A 14,936-nucleotide genomic window follows, 5' to 3' on the forward strand; every position below is an offset into this window, starting at 1 on the left:
TGCATGACAACATGGTCATGTGATCTATTTAACCATAGTGGCTTCCTCAAGAACAATATACAGGTATACAGTCACAAGTGTAGTACAAGGGCAGGGTATAGTTAGGTTGCAATTACCGCGCTGATGGATCACAGGTCCAAATCTTAGTTACGCAGTTTCCTTGAGGAACAAAAAAAAGGGGGAAAGGACTATGCATATATGTGGGATCACCACGCATGAAACAATTATCCCACACATATGCATAGTCCTTTCCCGCTTTTTTTTGTTGTTTATTGATTCAGTTTACTTGCATGTGGTGATCCCTGCATTAGTATACTTCCTCAGTTATAGTTGGATGGTGCCCACTCACCTGATTTTTACGCAGTTCCCTTGAGGGTCTGCCTTATATCTCCTAGGCTGCCTTCCTCCTCCCATGTCTGAGAATAAGATTTTCTGTAAAGAATCATGGATGACCCATAACTTTGCACCCAAAGCACTGAAAGGGTTGATTGTACCACCACTGGGATCCGCAGGATTTTTATCTGCGCATAGAGAGCAACTGTGCCCTCAGTATGTAATTCCTGTTATCTATGCTTTATAACTCCAAAATGCCGAGTTCTGGAGGTGGCTAAATAATATGGGCGTGTGGGGAAAGGAATGCCAATTCCGATAATGTACTCGGCTAGGCTCAGACATATTGGATTCTGTTATTATAGGTCATTTTCCAGATTCAATATCTCTGAGCCTGCAGTGACTTGTAACATGGGGTTTCCATGTGCTTCAGTCAGGCAAAGGGAGCCAGCTGCATATAAGTTTGCACCTTTGTGCTAATTGGTTTGGACCTGAGCTTCAAAGAGCTTATCCCTGGATTTTTAATTAAGGAAAACATTGCCTTTTATGGCCTTGGGGAATGCAAGGGGTACATTCCAGGAGGGGAGAGACTTTTAATTTGTCCATCACACCTCCCCACTTTAGAGGGCGCTAGGAGGCATCACATTCCTGTGTTCCCCCGAGCGCAAACCCGCACTCTCTCCTTGCCGAGATGGCCCGTCAGCGTTGTCATCGTCGCGGCCCCTTTTGTGGTGAATGGAGAAGTGGTACTGCTGGAGCATCAGGCTCCGACACAGCAACCTCCCATTCATCCCAGTGACCATGTGCAGCCAGCTGAGGGCATTGTGATCCATCTCCACAATGAAGGGATGCCCGTACAAGTATGGTTGCAGATGCTGCAAGGCCCACACATTTGCCAGGCACTCCTTTTCCATCGTGGAGTAGGCCACCTCTCTCGGCAATAGCTTTCTGCTCCGGTACAGGACGGGATGCTCCTGGCCTGCTGCTTTGACGTGGCTGAGCATGTCACCGAGACCAAAGTCACTGGCATTGGTCTCTACTTCAAACGGCAGAGCAAAGTCAGCAACTTGTAGTGCTGGGGAGCTGGAAAGAGCGGTCTTCAATGCCTGAAAAGCAGTCTCACAGGCGACTGACCTGCCTAACACAAGAGGCAGCTTTTTCTTGGTGAGGTCTGTCAGGGGCTTGGTCAGGCTGCTATAGTGTGGAACAAACCTCCTATAGTACCCAGCGTTCTCCAGGAAAGACATCATCTGTTTCTTGGTCCTGGGGGTGGGCCAGGATGCAATGGCATTCATCTTCCCAAGTTCTGGCTTCAGAACCTCCTTGCCTACCCGGTGACCCAGGTAGAGGACCTCACTAATGCCCAGTTGGCACTTTTCCGGCTTAATGGTCAAAACTGCCCGGTGGATCCTCCTAAGCACCTGCGTCAGATGCTCTAGGTGATCCTCCCATGTGGGACTGAAGATGGCAATATCGTACAGGTATACAGCCGCGTACCCTTCAAGTCCCTGAAGCAGCATGTTAACCATCCGCTGAAAAGTTGCAGGACATTCTTCATGCCGAATGGCATCACGGTGGATTTGTACAGTCCAAATGGAGTGATAAAGGTAGAGCGCTCCCGGGCCTCGAGGGTCAGAGGGATCTGCCAATATCCCCGGCTCAGATCCATGATGGTCCATGATAGGGAACGAATCGGTGACCGTGACAGTGTTGAGCCCCCGGTAGTCCACGCAGAACCGGGTTGTTCGGTCCTTTTTTGGACTAGCAAAACAGAAGCCGCGGAGACACCATCACGTGTTTCTCAACGCAAGCAATGACCAGCCAGGTCTTTGTCCGGGAAGGAACAACCACGGGAAGGGCAGTCTCCAATGAAGGAAACCACCTATGCCAAAACATGGTATCCATCCACATACAGCTGTTTCGGGGTATTGCCCCTCATCAGTGTGGAGTAGGAAACTGGCTGGTAGGAGCAATGCCTAGTAAAAAGACTATGAAGAGGAGGATGAATGAACTCATGGAGATCAACATCCGACACTGCGGAGACACCATCACGTGTTTCTCAACGCAGTGATTCTAGAGCACTGCCCCCATCCCTTATGGGAAATATGCAAAACATGCAAAACAGAAGCCGCGGAGACACCATCACGTGTTTCTCAACGCAAGCAATGACCAGCCAGGTCTTTGTCCGGGAAGGAACAACCACGGGAAGGGCAGTCTCCAATGAAGGAAACCACCTATGCCAAAACATGGTATCCATCCACATACAGCTGTTTCGGGGTATTGCCCCTCATCAGTGTGGAGTAGGAAACTGGCTGGTAGGAGCAATGCCTAGTAAAAAGACTATGAAGAGGAGGATGAATGAACTCATGGAGATCAACATCCGACACTGCGGAGACACCATCACGTGTTTCTCAACGCAGTGATTCTAGAGCACTGCCCCCATCCCTTATGGGAAATATGCAAAACATGCAAAACAGAAGCCGCGGAGACACCATCACGTGTTTCTCAACGCAAGCAATGACCAGCCAGGTCTTTGTCCGGGAAGGAACAACCACGGGAAGGGCAGTCTCCAATGAAGGAAACCACCTATGCCAAAACATGGTATCCATCCACATACAGCTGTTTCGGGGTATTGCCCCTCATCAGTGTGGAGTAGGAAACTGGCTGGTAGGAGCAATGCCTAGTAAAAAGACTATGAAGAGGAGGATGAATGAACTCATGGAGATCAACATCCGACACTGCGGAGACACCATCACGTGTTTCTCAACGCAGTGATTCTAGAGCACTGCCCCCATCCCTTATGGGAAATATGCAAAACATAAGCCGCGGAGACACCATCACGTGTTTCTCAACGCAAGCAATGACCAGCCAGGTCTTTGTCCGGGAAGGAACAACCACGGGAAGGGCAGTCTCCAATGAAGGAAACCACCTATGCCAAAACATGGTATCCATCCACATACAGCTGTTTCGGGGTATTGCCCCTCATCAGTGTGGAGTAGGAAACTGGCTGGTAGGAGCAATGCCTAGTAAAAAGACTATGAAGAGGAGGATGAATGAACTCATGGAGATCAACATCCGACACTGCGGAGACACCATCACGTGTTTCTCAACGCAGTGATTCTAGAGCACTGCCCCCATCCCTTATGGGAAATATGCAAAACATGCAAAACAGAAGCCGCGGAGACACCATCACGTGTTTCTCAACGCAAGCAATGACCAGCCAGGTCTTTGTCCGGGAAGGAACAACCACGGGAAGGGCAGTCTCCAATGAAGGAAACCACCTATGCCAAAACATGGTATCCATCCACATACAGCTGTTTCGGGGTATTGCCCCTCATCAGTGTGGAGTAGGAAACTGGCTGGTAGGAGCAATGCCTAGTAAAAAGACTATGAAGAGGAGGATGAATGAACTCATGGAGATCAACATCCGACACTGCGGAGACACCATCACGTGTTTCTCAACGCAGTGATTCTAGAGCACTGCCCCCATCCCTTATGGGAAATATGCAAAACATGCAAAACAGAAGCCGCGGAGACACCATCACGTGTTTCTCAACGCAAGCAATGACCAGCCAGGTCTTTGTCCGGGAAGGAACAACCACGGGAAGGGCAGTCTCCAATGAAGGAAACCACCTATGCCAAAACATGGTATCCATCCACATACAGCTGTTTCGGGGTATTGCCCCTCATCAGTGTGGAGTAGGAAACTGGCTGGTAGGAGCAATGCCTAGTAAAAAGACTATGAAGAGGAGGATGAATGAACTCATGGAGATCAACATCCGACACTGCGGAGACACCATCACGTGTTTCTCAACGCAGTGATTCCCTTATGGGAAATATGCAAAACATGCAAAAACAGCTGTATGTGGATGGATACCATGTTTTGGCATAGGTGGTTTCCTTCATTGGAGACTGCCCTTCCCGTGGTTGTTCCTTCCCGGACAAAGACCTGGCTGGTCATTGCTTGCGTTGAGAAACACGTGATGGTGTCTCCGCGGCTTCTGTTTTGCATGTTTTGCATATTTCCCATAAGGGATGGGGGCAGTGCTCTAGAATCACTGCGTTGAGAAACACGTGATGGTGTCTCCGCAGTGTCGGATGTTGATCTCCATGAGTTCATTCATCCTCCTCTTCATACTTTTTTGGACTAGGACTACGGGCGATGCCTACGTGCTGTTGGATGCCTGGATCACCACCAGCTTCAGCATCTCCTCAATCCCCTGGCACATCTGCTGCTGCACCTTGAGAGAGACCCGATATGCTGACCACCAGATTGGGGGGTGATGCCCAGTGTCCACGTGGTGGACAGCTAACTTGGTACTACCAGGAATGCTGCTGAACAGCTCCCAAAAGGGGCATAGAGTATTCGCCAGCTGGGACCGTTGGTCCTCAGAGAACTGGTGGCGAACCTCTACGTCCTCAATGGATCTTTTCGCCTTGGCTTGGGTGAGCAGATCCAGGAGGGTTTCGGCCTCTCCTTCCTCGGGAAGATTGCACACAGGGAGGGCGCAGGCCTTCCGCTGATGATGGGCATTCATCATGTTCATGTGGAAGGCCTTCCTCTTTCCGCGGGCATTGTCTAGGGCAGGGTTCCCCAACTCCTGTCCTCAAGGCCCACCAACAGATCATGTTTTCAGGATTTCCTTTGTATTGCACAGGTGAAGCAATTATCACCTGAGCAATACTAAGGAAGTCCTGAAAACATGATTTGTTGTTGGGTCTTGAGGACTGGAGTTGGGGAACCCTGGTCTAGGGTGACCAGGTACGTGACGTCATTGAGGCGCTGGTGCACAAGGTATGAGCCCTCCCAGGTTGCCTGAAGCTTGTCCTGTGGTACAAGGACCAGTATTCACACTTTCTGACCTACCTGGTAGGTCATTAGACAAGCGTTCTGGTCATACCAGTGCTTCTGGTCAGCCTGAGCCTGGGCCATATTGTCCTGCACCAACCACAACAAGGCCATCATTTTGTCCCAGAAGCGCACGACGTACTCAATGACCGACACTCCAGGGGTGGTCAAGTCTCCTTCCCATGCCTCTTTCACCAGAGCAAGGGGCCCTCGTACACATTGCCCATACAGGAGCTCGAAGGGGGCAAATCCCGTTGAGACCTGTGGAGCCTCCCGGTAGGCAAATAGTAGGTGTGGGAGGTACCGCTCCCAGTTGCTCCTGTGGGAGTCTACCAACATCCTAAGCATCTGCTTGAGGGTGTCATTGAACCACTCGCACAGATCATTAGTCTGAAGATGGTACAGGCTAGCCACCAGATGTTGCACATGTATTTGCTTACAAAGGGACTCCATTAGCTGCGACTTGAACTTGTCCCTCGGTCGGTGAGCATTTCCTGGGGAAATTGCACTCTGGACAAAAACTCCAGTAAAGCTGTGACCACCTTGTTGGCCCGAGTGGACAACAAGGCTACAGCTTCTGGGTACAGGGTAACATAGTAACATAGTAACATAGTTTTGAAGGCTGAAGGAAGACCTTATGTCCATCTAGTTCAGCCTATTTTTAGTGCAGCTGTTCTGCATTGTTGATCCTGGGGAAGGCAAAATACCCACAGAGTAGAAGCCAATTTTCTCCATAGGGAAAAAAATTCCTTCCCCTAAGCTGGGTCAACCATCTACCTATAATATTATGTTATTCGTAACCTTCTATACTGTTACTCACAAGAAAAGCATCCATTCCTTTCTTAAATTCATTCAGTGAGTTGGCCATCACCACTTCCTCAGGAAGAGAATTCCAGAGCCTCACTGCTCTTACCATGAAGAACCCTCTTCTATGCTGGTGCAGAAATTGTCTTTCCTCCAAACGAAGAGAATGCCCCTTTGTTCTTGTCACAGTCCTTGGTACAAACAGTTCATTGGAGAGATCTCTGTATTGCCCTCTGATATACTTGTACATATATATTAGGTCTCCCCTAAGTCTTCTCTTTTCTAGAGTAAATAGACCTAATTTTGATAACCTTTCTGGGTACTGTAGTGAACCAACTCCCTTTATCATTTTAGTAGCCTGCCTTTGAACCCTTTCAAGTTCAGTAATGTCTTTCTTGAGCAACGGCGTCCAAAATTGCACACAATACTCCAAGTGTGGTCTGACTAGTGATTTGTACAGAGGGAGAATTATGTTTTCATCTCGTGTCCCCAGACCTCTTCTAATGCATCCCATGACCCTATTTGCTTTGGTTGCAGCTGCCTGACACTGGGCACTCCAATTTAGCTTCTTATTGACTAAGAAGCCTAAGTCTTTTTCCATGTCTGATTTCCCCAGCAGTTTCCCATTTAGTAAGTAATTGTAGCATCTGTTTCTCCTTCCCATGTGCATAACCTTACACTTATCTGTGTTAAACCTCACTTGCCATTTTTCAGCCCAATTCTCCAATTTACTCAAATCTGTCTGTAGTTGCAAACTGTCCTTCTTTGTGTTAACTACCTTACATAGTTTTGTATCATCTGCAAATACTGATATTTTACTGTGTAAGCCATCCACTAGATCATTAATAAATATATTAAATAGTAGGGGGGCCAATACAGAACCCTGTGGTACCCCACTAGTAACCCTGGCCGAATCTGAGTATGCACCATTAATAACTACTCTTTATTTTCTATCACTAAGCCAGCTACCTACCCATCTACACACATTTTCCCCTAGCCCAAGCTTTCTCATCTTACTTACCAATCTTTTATGTGGGACAGTGTCAAATGCTTTATAGAAGTCAAGATAAATGACATCCAATGATTCTCCTTGGCCCATCTGAGAGCTTACATCCTCATAGAAGCTGATCAGATTAGTTTGACAGGAGCGATCCTTCATAAATCCATGTTGATATGGAGTTAAACATTTATTAACATTGAGAAATTCCATAATTGTATCCCTTAGAAACCCTTCAAGAATTTTACCCACAACAGATGTTAAGCTTACCGGCCTATAGTTTCCAGGTTCCCTTTTACACCCCTTTTTGAATATTGGTACCACATTTGCTTGCCGCCAATCATCTGTTTCTATAGAGTCTTTAAATATAAGTAATAGAGGCCTGTCTATCACATTACTTAACTCCCTTAATACCCGAGGGTGAATGCCATCAGGGCCTGGTGATTTGTCAATTTTAATCTTACTAAGGCGGTTCTGCACTTTTAAGGCTGGTTTCACACTTGCGTTTTTTTTCGCGGTATTTTAGCGCTAAATAGCGCATGCGTTTTTTTCCTATACTTTGCATGGGATGCGCTTATGTGCGCATACACATGCGTTTGTACGCGTTTTTCCGCGCATGCGTTTTTTTGCGGTATGCGCTCGGGCGCACAAAATGCATCCTGTTGGATTTTTTGGGCGTCTGACTTGCCTCAAAAAAACGCATGCGCGCGCAATGCGTTTTTTTACAGCAAGACACCCATTATAAGTCTATGGGTGCGCATATGTGCGCATTGGCATGCTTATGTATGCGTTTTTTTGCACATGCGTTTTTTTTTGTTAACCATGGAATTTAGGGGTTTGGGTTAGAGTTAGGGTTAGTTAAGGGGGTTTAGGGTTAGGGTTAGGGTCAGGGTTAGGGTTAGGGTCAGGGTCAGGGTTAGTTAGGGTTTAGGGTTTGGGTTAGAATCATAGAATCATAGAATCGTAGAGTTGGAAGGGACCTCCTGGGCCATCTGGTCCAACCCCCTGCTCAAAGCAGGATTCGCTAAATCATCCCAGTCAGATGTCTGTCCAGCCTCTGTTTGAAGACTTCCATTGAAGGAGAACTCACCACTTCTCGTGGCAGCCTGTTCCACTCATTGATCACTCTAACTGTCAAAAAGTTTTTTCTAATATCTAATCTGTGTCTCCTCCCATTCAGTTTCATCCCATTGCTTCTAGTCTTTCCTTGTGCAAATGAGAATAAAGTTGATCCTTCTACAATGTGACAGCCCTTTAGATATTTGTAGACAGCTATTAAGTCTCCTCTCAGTCTTCTCTTTTGCAAACTAAACATTCCCAAATCCTGCAACCTTTCCTCATAAGACAGGGTTTGCAGACCGGTCACCATTCTGGTCGCTCTTTTCTGAACTTGCTCCAGTTTGTTGATATCTTTTTTAAAATGTTAGGGTTAAGTATGGTTTGGTTAAGGGTTAGGGTCAGGGTTAGCGTTAGGGTTAGGGTCAGGGTTAGGGTTAGGGTCAGGGTTAGGGTTAGGGTTAGGTTTAGGGTCAGGGTTAGGGTTAGTTAGGGTTTAGGGTTTGGGTTAGGGTTAAGTATGGTTTGGTTAAGGGTTAGGGTTAGGGTTAGGGTCAGGGTTAGGGTTAGGGTTAGGGTTAGGGTCAGGGTTAGGGTTAGTAAAGTCATGGTTTGGGTTAGTGTGAGGGGCCACCTAATGTTTGGAAAAAACACAAACGCGGTAAAAACGCACTAAAAACGCATACAAACGCATAAAAACGCTGCGTTTTTTTCATGCATGCTCATAAAAATGCTTGAAAAAAACGCAGCAGTTGTATGCTTTTGTATGCGTTTTTTCAATGCGTTTTTTTGCGGGAAAAACGCGCTGCAAAAAAAAGCAAGTGTGAAATTAGCCTAACATTTGCTTTTCCCACATCGCTCTCTATGATTTCACCCTCATTGTTCTTTAAAGGGCCGACACCATCAATTTTAATCATTTTACTGTTTATATAATTAAAGAATAGTTTGGGGTTTGTTTTACTTTCCTTAGCAATGAGTCTCCCAGTTTCCACTTTTGCTAAATGTATTTGTTTTTTTACACATTTTATTTTTTTCTCTATAACTTTTTAATGCTTCTTCATTGCCCTCTTGTTTTAGCTTCCTAAATGCCTTGTTCTTGTTATTTATTGCCCTTTTTACATCCTTATTTAGCCACATTGGTGTTCTCCTGTTCCTAGCCCCTTTATTTCTGTACGGTATGGCTAGCTCGCAGTGGGTGTGTAAAACTGATTTAAATATTTCCCACTTATTTTCTGTGCTCCTATTTTTGAGGACATTGTCCCAATCAATTCGGCGGAGCTGCTGGGAACGGACAGCGGTCCGATGAGATCCACAGCCACCCTCCGGAAAGGCTTGTCAATGATGGGGAAGCACCAGTGGGGCTTTAGGGTGCCGCCCCACCTTTCCCACTCTCTGACAGGTGTCACATGAACGGCAGTAGGCAGCCACATTGATCCCCATTTTAGGCCAATAGAAATGCTGGCCTTGGTCTTAGCAGTCCCTAAGTGTCCAGCCATCGGAACCTCATGTGCGATCTGCAACAACTCCGCCCGGAACAGATAAGGGTACCACTAACTGTGGGTCCCTAGGCCACACCTCTGGTGACTCCTGCTGAACCGACACCCTGAGTCCGTGAAAGGCTGTGCTGCCTGCTCCTTAAAGGCCTTCAGGATGTTGTCAGCTTCCAACGCTGCCTGAAACCCCTGACTAGACGTGGCCAGAATGGACGAAACTGCCACGTCTTCTGTCAGTTCCCCGGGACTCATCTCCAGGCCTCCCTCTGACTCAGCCACGACTTGGTCAGAAGGGGGAAGGCTGTCGGACCTCCATGAGGCTCCTTGGGCTCCAGCACTCCCACTCCTGGTGACAGCAGCCACAACCGCTGTAACCCAGGGTAGTGCCTGCCTGCCCTTGGCTTCCACACAAGTCCCTGGGTCAGTTGGACCAACCTGGTCTCCTGGCATCCCAGGTGTGGGAACCGCCTGCCCCTGGGTCTTACCTGGAAGCTCCACCTCTCCTGTGACAGCCCCAACCCCATTGGCATGTTCCCCTTCCTGCAGCTGCGCAGATCCCAGCACTTTGGACTCATCTAGGGCCCCTACAATCCCTCCGGCAGCCCCTCCCACCAACTCTGGTTCTGGTCTTGCAGCTACCTGCTCCCTACCTCTCCCTCCAGAGCACACTGTCTCATCACACCTGGGGGCATTCTCACACCTTCCTGTGTCTTCTGGCTCCATCTCATCTGCGCACGCTGCATGTGTCCTGTCTGCACAAAAGTGACTCTCAGCTCCCATCTCCCCCCTTGACGCAGAGGGAAGAGGCAACACACATTATTAGCAGTGAACAAATCAAGACACAGTGGGGGACCAGGACTTGGGGTATCAGTAGCCAAATACTGTGACACTAGCTGCCCCAAATCTATCTCAAGTAAAACACTCGCGGGAATATTTCCCTCATTCCCCTCCCGGTACCCCAGTTCAGATGAACCCTGGCGACAGGCAGCGCCGGATGAAAGCCTCCAATCCCAGTGACAGCGAGGGTTTTTCTGGGTAACAAGTCATGGGGGCATACCATCTCTGGCCACACGAGGGTCATCTCGGCGCTGGTGTCCCGCAGTCCCATAGCACTTGCGTGGTTTACAGTGATTGTCACGGGACCTCCCAACACCTCCACCCATACACATGACAGGGGATGGTTTTGGTGATGAGGACGGGGCCTTGAGGTGCTTGGGTTGGTTGCAGAGGTGACACCTCCTGGGTTCTACTTCTGGCCTGGAGAGGGAAACAGAGGCCGCACCCCTCGCATTCTAAGGGCTGGGGAAACAGGGGCAGGATGAGTCTTACCCCCTCTCCAGGTGCTGTGGGTGGCCCGCTTGGTTTCAGGGGCCCAGTTATTGGCCTAGTCATCTGCCAGGGTGACTGTAGAAGCTGCTCCTTTTGGTTTCTGGTCACGGAGGTAGTGCTGGAGGTCCTCTGGGCAATTCCATAAGAATTGCTCCGAGACAAACGCCTCCTGGATGTACTGGCCAGTGATGAGCTCCAGACCCTTGGTCCAGTTCTCTGCAGCTCTCATAAGGGCCCACATGTGGTCAGTCCATGTTTCTTTGGGGCCTTTTTGCAGGCTCCAGAACTTCCTTCAGTAAGACTCCGGGCTGAGGTTGAACTGTTGGATCAAGGCCTGTTTGATGCTCTCATAGTCCTGTTCCACCCCGGCAGAGCAGTGCGCCTACGCAGGAGCCACGACAAGCAGCAAAGAAGAGGACGTCACGGTTAAAAGATGGGAGGCGCCGGACCGGACCGCGACACCCTCCGGACCCAAACCGGACCCGGACCGCCCCTGGGTGAGTATAATCTAACTCATTTTTCTTCTCTTTCAGGTTACATTGGGGGCTTATCTACAGCCTTACAGAATGCTGTAGTTAAGCCCCTGATGGCGGTGCCGGCAGCTGATACTCATAAAATGGGGTGACATTTAAACCTCCCTGCCATCACTGCCAGAGTTCCTCACTAAAATAATATGGTATTCTGCTACCAGTTCCTTGTTCAACATAAGCCCTGTCCGACAACACAGCAGGCTTATAACGGGTCAGAAACCAACCCAGGTAGTGTACAATTGACCAACCGAGCATGCGGATGTGGGGATTTGTCAATCGAGATAAAAGAGCAGCCCAAGATTAATTTTATATTTAAAAGGTGCATTAGAAATATACAGGCATATATTTACAAGAACAATATACAGGTATACAGTCACAAGTGTAGTACAAGGATAGGGTATAGTTAGGTTGCAATTACCGTGTAAGGTAGCATGTGACCACAGGGAGGCGCTGATGGATCACAGGTCCAAATCTTAGTTACGTGGTTCCCTTGGCCATGTCAGCTAACGGGTCCTCCTGCCAGTAGAAAACTAAGTCCAAAATGAGGGTCTGCCTTATGTCTCTTAGGCTGTTCCCTCCCACACTCTGCTGCCACCCCTGGGCTTGGCTGTCTCCCTCCTCCCATGTCTGAGAATAAGATTTTCTGTCCAGAATCGTGGATAGCCCATATCTTTGCGCCCAAAGCTCTGAATGGGTTGGTTGTGCCGCCACTGGGATCCGCTGGATTTTATCTGCGCATACAGACCAAATATGCCTACTGTATGTAATTCCTATTAGCTATGCTTTAAAACTCCATAATGTAGAGTTCTGGAGGTGGCTAAATAATATGGGCGTGTGGGGAAAGGAATGCCAATTCCGATAATGTACTCGGCTAGGCTCAGAGATATTGCATTCTGTTAATATAGGTCATTTTCCAGATTCAATACCTTAGAGTTTGCTGTGATTTGTTGTACCACGGTGTTTTCATGTGCTTCAGTCAGACAAAGGGAGCCAGGTGGCTGCAGCTGCAGATAATTTTGCATCCTTGTGCTAGTTGGTGGGGACCTGAGCTTCAAAGAGCTTGTCTCTGGATTTTTAATTAAGGAAAACATTGCATTGCCTTTTATGGCCTGAGGGAATGCAAGGGTGGGGGCACATTCCAGGTGGGGAGAGACATATATTTTGTCCCTCACACTTGACAGCTGTAAAATGGCTACCATGGACAGGCTCAGTGCAAGCCACTCCACTTACCAGATCCCAGGGATTGAGCTGGTCTTCACACTTGAACCCTTGTAAACGGATCTGGACTTAAGCAGGGGCCCCTGTACTGGGGCTGCTGAATGAGCTGCTGCACTGTGGAGCAGGCTGGCAGAAGTGGCCAGGTAGCCCGTTCAAATCTTAGAGATCAGGAAATTACAAAAAGTACACAATCTCTCTGCAGCATTCGAAACTGTGGATCGCCAGCTCCTCCTCCATCTGCCTCAAGGTCACTGTTCTCTCCTGGTTTTCCTCCTACCTCTCTGACCACTTTTTCATTGTATCTTTTGCTGGCTCCTCCTCCTCTCCTTTCCTCCTTACTGCCAGGGTTTCTCAAGAATCAGTCCTAGGCCCCCTCCTCTTCTCATTGTATACTGCCCCTTTTGGACAAACAATCAGTAGATTTGGTTTCCATTACCATCTCTATGCTGATGATACCCAATTGTACACCTCTACTCCTGATATCACACCTGCATTATTACAAACACCTGTGATTGTCCTACAGCTGTCTCCACCATCATGTCTTCCTTCTATCTGAAACTGAGCTTATCTAAAACTGAACTTCTTGTGTTTCCTCCCTCCACTAACCTACCTACTCATGACATTGCCATTTCCATGTGTGTTGTTTTACCATTACTCCTCAGCAACATGCCTGCTGTCATGCTTGAATCAGATCTTTCGCTCACCCCCCACAATCTATTACTGGCTCGCTCTTGTCATCTACACCTCAAAAACATTTCTAGAATTTGACCTTTTCTTACTTTCGACTTTGCAAAAACTATCACTGCAGCTCTTATTCATTCTTATCTTTACTATTGTAACTCTCTATTAATCAGTCTCCCTCTTACCAATCTCTCCCCTCTCCAATCTGTCTTGAATGCTGCAACCAGGATCATATTCCTCATGAACCATTACACAGATGCCTCTACCCTTGGCCAGTCATTGCACTGGTTACCCATCCACTCCAGAGTTCAATATAAACATATCACTCTCACCAACAAAGTGCTCCAGAGTTTAGCACCACCCTATATCTCCTCCCTTGTCTCAATCTAACACCAATCCTGTGCACTCCATTCTGCTAATGACCTAAGATTAACATCCTAAATAATCAGAACCTCCCACTTCCGTCTCCAAGACTTGTCGCGTGCGGCGCCAATTCTTTGGAATGCAATACCCACAACAATTCGATTAATCCCCAATACCTGGCCCCACTCCTCTTGGTATCTGTTGATTTATGTGATAATTATTATTTTATTATGTCTTTTATTGTCTGTATAAGTCGGCTCTAAAATGTAAAGTGCTGCGGAATATGTTGGCACTACAGAAATAAAATTATTATTCCTCTGTGACAGCATATATGGCAGCTCTCACAGGAGCTAGCAGTCAGGAGGCTTCCTACAGCCACACAACACAGACAGAGAAAAAACCTGGCTGGATATTTATTTCCCCAGCCATACCCTACTCACCGAAAAACAGCTCATAACATGGCCGCTTAACTCCTTTAGCACATATCATGCTGAAAAGAAACTTATGGGCTTCTAGACCACAGAGGAAAGCAATCTCCGTGACACATATCTCCCTGCACATACAGTGCCAGTGACCCTGTCACAGAGGGGAAGCAGCACTGAACAGTCACATCTGTACTTGGTGCCTTGCTTGTAATCACACACTGGTGCTGATTTAGTAAAATTATTTAAATACTAGCTGAAGAGCCCGGCGCTGCACGGGCATAGTAATTAACTGTGGTTAGACAGTTCATATTTCGATTTATGCAGATTGAAATGTTTGGCATATCTTTAGACTGTCTAATCTAAGTTTACATAATCTATTAGTGGCCATACTTTAGTCCAATAATTCACAGTCTACTTTGGCATCTTTTTGAGAAACCATGTGCCCTTGTTGGCTTTAGTTAAATAGGGAAAAATCTGAAGACAGCTTCCCTCTATCTAGGCTGAAAAGACTAATGTTGTCCTTGAGGTGTGGCTAGCTAAAGAAACCCAAATAGCTAGGAGCAAATAATGCTACTGGGAGATTGTTACTGTCACTGAGAGAAGTAATAGTAAAATTTATAAAGCTTGTGGACACCTGTCTTGACAGCTAATGCCTTGGGCACATAACTGACATACTCATGGGCAATATATGTAGTAAAAAAACTTTTTTTTCTCTTAAAGAAGGACAAAACATTCTGAAACCATTAGTGAAATTCTCATTTTCTGAACAATCATTCAAACAGTGTCATTCCTTTTTATTAACCCCTTAGTGACAGCCATTTTGCAGCTTAATGACCAGGCCAATTTTTACAATTCTAACCA

Source organism: Dendrobates tinctorius, unplaced genomic scaffold (assembly GCF_039654945.1).
Source record: "Dendrobates tinctorius isolate UK_male_01 unplaced genomic scaffold, ASM3965494v1 ptg000040l, whole genome shotgun sequence".
NCBI classification, from domain to species: Eukaryota; Metazoa; Chordata; class Amphibia; order Anura; family Dendrobatidae; genus Dendrobates; species Dendrobates tinctorius.